At 34.6% G+C, this 8058-nt stretch overlaps 1 long non-coding RNA gene across 1 annotated transcript; it reads left to right on the forward strand.

The window, feature by feature from the left end:
• Positions 1 to 1117: 1117 nt before the first annotated feature.
• LOC128556784 (uncharacterized) lies at positions 1118 to 2277 on the forward strand. The gene is made up of 2 exons (XR_008370835.1): positions 1118 to 1411; positions 1644 to 2277. It is a non-coding gene; the product is annotated as an uncharacterized LOC128556784 (long non-coding RNA).
• The last annotated feature ends 5781 nt before the right edge of the window (positions 2278 to 8058 follow it).

The raw sequence follows: 8058 nt of genomic DNA on the forward strand, positions 1-8058 counted from the left end.
CCAGTTAAATATTGTTACTCAGTCCTAAATGGTAGATTTTACTCCGTCAAACAGAAAATATTTCATTCAAATTAGTTGTTATATTTGAAAACAGCTTTCCTGCTTGCACGGTGTTTTATAACACAAATTATCGGGAATTAAATACAAACTTCCTGACATTTAAATTGGATTAAAAATTAAATAACAAACAAAGCATACAAACAAACTAACCTGAATATGATTAATACATTGCCGGTTGATTTTCACACCTTACAAATAACATGGATATTTTTTGACAAGCTGTGATATCGACGAAACCAGGTGTACAAACAGTATAGGTAAATTGACGGGACTGAAAAATCTCATCGAGCTAAACAAAATATCGAGCTAGTCATATCGAGGTAATGATAAATTATTACATTAAGATAGATAGGGAAAAATCGGGACCGACTCAAACATATCGTGCTAACTGGAGTATCGAGCTAACTGATATCGAGGTAACGATATTCAACTGTATGTACTTTTACCAGAATAGTAAGGTCAAAATATCACACGCCAATTTTTAGTACTTTTAGTACCTTTAACAACGATAATCGCCATGGAAACTTACTTCGTTCTATAAACTGCATGACATAATAAATTTTATAAGATATTTTAAAAGCATAGGATGCAACCACGCAAAAACTAGATTCGACTTTTATTAACTATCACAACAGCAATCTTTAAAGTGCCATGTGGCGGCTGTAAAATGTATCATCGTACTTGGATAAAGTGTTGTTATATTCTATTTTATATGGTCTTTTGGGATCATGGAGTCCATTCATTAGCTGTGTAAAAGACTTCCGCTTAATTCTTGTGTTTGGTTGCAGTCTATGCTTTCAAATGATCTACATACAGATCTTATTGATCGTGTCCATTCATGAAAAGTAATGGAAAGTGTAACACCCCAATCGTCCCCTGGCACTGGCTTAAGCGAAATTCTATATACATAGATATTGAATGGTCTCCATACTCCCAAAGGACTAGAAAATATATAAACACGGAATCCTGTTAATAATTCAGATCCCTAGCGCAAGGTCAATGTCACATTTGTTAGGTTAAAGGCAAATTTGGTTTTTTGTCCGGTCCTAACCTGGATTATAATCCTTGGCAAAATGTAATGTGATGATTGTTAAGTCCGCATACATATTGTAAGTGGTTGGATTCATTATCACGGTGTCGTGTGTTACCTAGAAATCTCGATAAAATGAAATGAAGTTAACATCCTGTTTAAAGTGAGTTCCTTTTCCTGTTTATAGACTAATTTCGTAAATTTTATCAATGAAATATCTTAAGTACTAATCATTTTGTTGACAAATGTACTATATAAGTCGACTTGCCTTGCAAGGATTTTATTGTGAGATACCAATGCAAGATTGGTCGGGTTAGTCAGGTAAAATACTTACTTTTACAGTTGCAGCTAACAATTAATACGTTTCACACAATATTATTTGAATTAGGTGTTTTAAATGATATATTTTAGACTGTGGTATTGGATATTAAGTAAGTATATTCTTTTAAATGGAGCTGTTGAATCTTTATATTTCATTTGGTTACATGAATATTAATTACTTATATACCTTAAATCTCTGGATGTTTATAAAAGTATGTTGTCTATTTTGCAGAAAAGAAGAGGGTTTTCAATTTCTTATTATCCGAAAAAAACTTGAACAAGGGTAAATATCTGGTTAGGATAATGTCTTCCTCACAAAGGATTTTGGTTGTTATTTTCGCAATTATACTGATATGGAAGGTCACACAGGCAGAGGGACAGTTTTGTCAGCGAGTTAAAGGTCGCGGCTGCAGGGACACCAGAAAAAGTCTTCACGTCAGAGGTCTGTGTGCTAGACTTGGCGACATATTAGGAAAGATTATGAGATGTCAACAGGTTGGTTCATGTTGCCGATGCAACGTTATTGGCAATAAACCGGGAACTATTGGAACAGATTATGACGGGTCAGAATCCTATGACAATATTTTGTATTCTGAAATATATTAAACCGTTCTGAAATATATTAAACCGTTCTACAATAATCAAAATGGCTACAATATCACATTTCTTTAAAATTTGGAAACATTCTGGTTCTCGTTAGACTAATAATGACAAAATGGAAGGATATTTGTGGATGAATGCACTAATATTCTGTGTTTATTAAACAAACTTTGAGAATATGTGATTTAATATCTTAATAAAATAAACAATTAATGAATCTTTTGTACAAAATGTTTATAGCAAAATATATACTTGTCGAATAAGTCTTACATGTTCGACTCATTTGTATTGTTTGAACAAAGCAGATCAGTCTGAATGTGTACCATTGTGTCAAACACCGCTAAACGTGTTAGTCGACTTTGTGGACTTCGCCTCAAAGCGCATTACATACCATTACGTTCAAACTTTGAAAGAGATGTTAGTAACAGTTTCAATCGACAACATTTTATTTAGAGCAGATAGGCATATATCACAGAATCTTTCATTCGCATACTTTGCAAATTAATTGTTTGCCACTGACATTTTTAAGATTTGTACCCAACCGTGGAACAGCGAAAGGGGTCTATGGGAATGCCGTCCGTCCGTCTGTCCATCTGCAAATTTGCATCATGCAATAACTCAGTATTCAAATTAAGTTCATAAAACATGGTATATATATATATATATATATATATATATATATATATATATTATATAGAAGGTGATATGTAGATGATGCACTTTCATGACTCATGCTTGTAGGTCATATGCTAAGGTCACTAATGAAGGTCAAGTAAAATTGTTTCCACTCAATAATTTTATGTGCATTGATGGATTATCTTATCAGTAGTATATGTATGTATGACAATGTATTGTGTACATGATCTATGCTTGTAGATCAAGGTCACTCTTGAAATTTAAGTAAAATAGCTTTGTTTCTCAGCTACTAAATGCCTTGGAGCATTTTTCGTCTTAACACTGTTGCCAACAACCTGCAAAGACAAACATACCGGTAGGAGACTTATGTATTGCCACTGCAATACTCCGTCACTTGTTACATGTTTTAGAGATGCTTTATAATTTATGTTTTCAATACAACTTCTTCTCGGCAATATACGGCCTTTTTGTGTTGATTTGCCGTAAAATCCAACTCACTCATTCACTATAAATGAGCTGTATAACGAATACCTGACATATAGCAAACAGAACTTGGAAAACCGTGATTTGAGCCGTCAATGTGTTTTTTGCTGTTTCATCACAAAGTTATTTATATTCATTAACAAATTAAACCATATCGGTCATTTACTGATTTTATTCTTAATTTTTATTTCAGTTCAGTTTTTCAGTGTTGAATAAATTTAGAATTTGTATTCATATGATTATTTCTCTTGTCATAAGAACACATGACCAATTACAACTGCACTTTCATGCTACAGTAGATTATCGCACTGAATTAAATATGTGCTGATTATAAATGCGCTGATATGAGTGGTAATGACTTTTCTGACATATTGTAGTATGTTAGAGATAAAAGATAAGGGTAGATTTCTCGGAAGCACAGAACACATAAAACACAGGCAAAGAGCAATGCATCGCAAAGCAGGCCAGCAACAAAAACAAATTGTTGTGGTAAAATATTCCAGATAAGTTGCTTCAAAACCTAATAAAAGTACATTTTAATTATATGCGAAATACAAAAATAGGTAAGGTGTAGAGAAAATGATATAGGGCTTTTAGGAGAAGTAGAAAAAGCTAGATGAATATTTAACAGAGAAAGACCTGCTCCAAATTCTCGGTCGTCTTACACTGCAAACCACATCAGCGCAAACATGGACGTGCCCGAGACAAACAAATGGGCAAGCAAGAAAACAAACAACACAGTGAGGCATCAGCTAGGGTCGGCCCGTTGGCACCTAAATTCACTCATAGTAAATGAAGATGAGGCGCAAATGCATTGAGAGGGAAGAATAAGGACAGAAACACCAGCAACAAATATACTGGAAGGCAACTAATTTTCTCTACTGCAGCATAACATGATGATCTTATACCTGCCAATGATATATTGTACTATTTATTATTTATTTGAACTGTCAAAACATGTTTCTGGCGTTCATGTTTATCTTGTATAGGCGTGAACAGAATATATGGAAAGCCGGAACATATTTTGACAGTTCAAATAAATAGTACAATATAAACAAATTATACCACATTTGTATATATACGATACGTTGATTACTTATAACATCGATAAATATAAAAAAGTATTTAGTTTTAATTTTGATAACATTCCATAAAGAAAATGGTGGGAAAATATTAGAAAAAAATGAAAGAAATCATCATATTGAAGAAAAGTAATTCTGAAGAAATTACACAACCGATTTTTTTTAATTGTGTCAATATGATACATGAGCTTATATCAAAATATTTTGCATACTTGACTGGAAAAGATCAATGTTGATTTTACAGTTAAAGATCATTGTTGACTTTTGACCTTCCGATGTGGCCTTGATCATTGAGGTGTCTTGGTATAGCGCACAACACATTATCTCATTATTAGGAATTTGTGTCAGGTAATATTAAAATCCCTTATATGATGAGTTATGAACCAGACAGGGAAAAAAGCTATTGACCTTCAGCCTCCGAATGTGACCTTGACCTTTGAGTTAGGGATAAAGGTACGCAAGACACATTTTCTCATTATAGGGAATAGTTACGTCAAGTTATATAAAAAAAACCCTAAATGGGTGACAGTTTTAGACTAGACGGAATAAATTGACCTTCAACCGCTAAGTCTGACTTTGACATTTAAGATAGGGGTCTGGGTGTTGCGCATGACACGTCATCTTATTTTGGGGAACATTTTAGGCAAAGTAATATTAAAAACCCTTTTATGGATTGCTGGGTTACAGACCGAACAGGAAAAAAACCATGTTGAACTTTTGACCTCCCAGTGTGACATTGAACTAAGCCAGGCGTCCGGATTTTGTGCATGACACGTCGTCTTATCCTAGGGAATATTTGTGCCAGCTAATAATTTAATCCTGTTTTGCATGACGAAATAATAGACAGGAGATTGAAATTTGAACTCCAACTTTGAGGTAGGGTTTCGGATTTTGTGCACGAATAAGTAATATTGTAATCCCTTAATGGATGCGAGAGTTCTGGACTGGATACAAAACAGACACTGTTCATGCCATGTTAATATTTGACTGTCAAGTGTATTATGGGGACATTCGTGCCAAGTAATATCAACATCCCTTCATTATTGAGTTACAGACCGGGCAGAAAAAAAGCCTTGTTGATCTTTGACCTCCAAGTCTGACTTTTTGACCTCTGAGCTAGGGGTCCGGATTTTGTGTACGACACTTTGCCCCATCATGGGGAACACCAAAATCCCTTGATGAAAGTCAGAATTATGGACCGGTCACAGATATGTGGACGGACTGACGAACGGAAAAGCGCAAAAGTCCCCGTTTTCAACCATTAAGGGATCGATAAAATGACTCCCCACAGAGGAAGACACTCACTACTATAAATGACAAAATCCCTGATTATATAAAGTAAAATATATAAAGACTCATATTCAAAATGTTCATAAATTGATCATAGAATGAATATAATATAATCACATTTAGCCACAAAATTACAAATTAGTAAACCATGACTGTGTAATTTTTTTATAGCCGTGTGGCGGACATAAAAATGTCTTCCCGTACTTGGATCAAGTATTGCTATTTCTCTGGTCCTCCGGGATTATAGAGTCCATTCAATATCTCTATAATAAAGGTCAGCTCAAGCACTTTCCATTACCTGTAGTGTATAGACTCGATCAAACCTAGACCAAGATTTCCTTATAAACGAGTTCGATATGAGTGAATTTTACTAAATATGATTTCCTTGTAAGCAGATATCGGGAGTTTTTTTTTGTGAATGTGTAACGTGTAACAGTATTTCACAATCACAACAGTAAATTTACGTATTGCCTGTAATACTGATTTGCTAGAAGATGGCTGACAACTGAACGATAAAAATATAATCTTGAGATCATTATTTGGTTATTCTAACTATATGCAATATTATATAACTATAAGATTTTTTCACAATACGGACATTGTGCTGTGCCCCTCCATTACACGGTATTAAAGCAGATATCTTTATGGTAGATGGATGCCGATGCATTATATAGTCTATTTCCAGTAACTGTACCTAATACTGGCAATGTCAAAGCAATACACGGGGCCTCCGTAGCCAACAGGTTAAGTTCGCTGACTTCGAAATCACTTGCCCTTTACCGATATGGGTTCGAAGCCTCACTCGAGACGTTGAATTTTTAATGTCAGGAAGCCATCCAGCCATCGATGGTTCTACCCGGTTGCCCACTCGTGGTGAAATAATGCAAGGAGGGTCACCTGAGGACGTCGTCCTCCACCATCAAAGATGGAAAGTCGCCATGACATATAATTGTGTCGATGCGACGTTAAACACAACAAAAGATAAATAGAAAACAATAGACCATTTGAATATGTAAATATATAGTGTGTTAACTCGCCTGGATAAAGTAAATACTTGGACAAGGAATATTCATGTTCAAGCTTTAGATATTAAGATTACTGCAATTCCCATAAGCGTAATGCAAACCCATCATGTCCTGTCCTGTACCCTGAAGTTATATATGAACTTGTAAAACTATCTTGTTAAGTGGTTTACATCTTTCAGCAGTTAAGGTCAACATAGTATGCACGCCTTCATTGTAACGTAATATCTGTAACAAAATATTGATTTCATAACTCCTAATCACCCATTTTAGTAACTTGCTGCAGACGACAGAGATCACATGACTGTAACGACAGGTCTACTTACGTATAACATGACCAAACTTGACACAAAAACAGTCGGACAAAATCAACAATCTTCTGTTGAAGAAGTGCTTAACATTTCTACGGATTTACTAGAATTGCCAATTTTGCTCTTGTCCTTTGATAGATAGGTCGGAGTTACTGTCAGGTGTTCCTCGCTCCTCCTGTCCAGAATTTGTAGTTGTCCTGAATGTGCTGCATTAACTTTGAAATGAAATGAAGGTACCGCTATCAAATTTTTATATATAAAAGTATTCATATGGGCTAGGATTCATATAGTTTTATGTTTTATTACGTTTGATTTAGCACAGAAACAAGTAGTTAGAACAATGAATAATGTAAGAGGCTTGTCAATCTTAAGAACAAGCTCAGGGAAATCTCTACTTCTGTTTTAAGTAGAAATGGTTATTCAGCCGAGCCGATAGTCAATTGAGCGAAGATATAATCACTGTTTAATTTATAAGATTTAACGATGATAACTATTTATGGCAATAGTAAACATTGAATTCAAGGAATACTTCAGATTATATCCGATAGTACTTTATACTACTTAGACATTTCGGGATGAGACAGTACATATACAAGCTTTTTACATGTATAAGAAATATCAATTCTATGTATAAATACAGCTGGACTATGTAAAGAAAAAGATTCAGTTTTAAAGCAGATTCTTTTTGTCCCCAGATTACGTAGTTAATATTGCACTTGCCAATCGTTGCTACAGTCTCTGGCGTAGTACTCTAACATTAATAACGTTTTCAAGGTTAGTGGCTCTAAGTGTCTAGAATAATATCCAGCGGATCGTTAGACAAACATCATACCTTAAATGCATATTTGTAAGATAAGAAAAGGGAAACTAAAGCAAGTCAGAATATATATATAAACTGTAAATGAACTGAATTTGTGATGCTGATGTAAAAGATATCTGACTGTATGAAATCACACTAATTAGAAGTACAGGTATAATAAGCAATAGATAGTGACAGTGCCAATATGAATGAGGTTCAAAAAGGCAAATGTGAATAATAAAGTCTAATTGTGTTACAACATATTACAACATGCTTTGACGTATATGCCTATTGCAAGATGTTTGTTTCAACATTGTACACACATGGCATATTTGGGTGGTTATGTTTCCGGTGCCTCTCATAGGAAGCAAGCTGGATCGCAGGGTCGAGAAATATGTTTTCCAAATGGGGCACTTGGTCCAAA

Source organism: Mercenaria mercenaria, chromosome 1 (assembly GCF_021730395.1).
Source record: "Mercenaria mercenaria strain notata chromosome 1, MADL_Memer_1, whole genome shotgun sequence".
Taxonomy (NCBI): domain Eukaryota; kingdom Metazoa; phylum Mollusca; class Bivalvia; order Venerida; family Veneridae; genus Mercenaria; species Mercenaria mercenaria.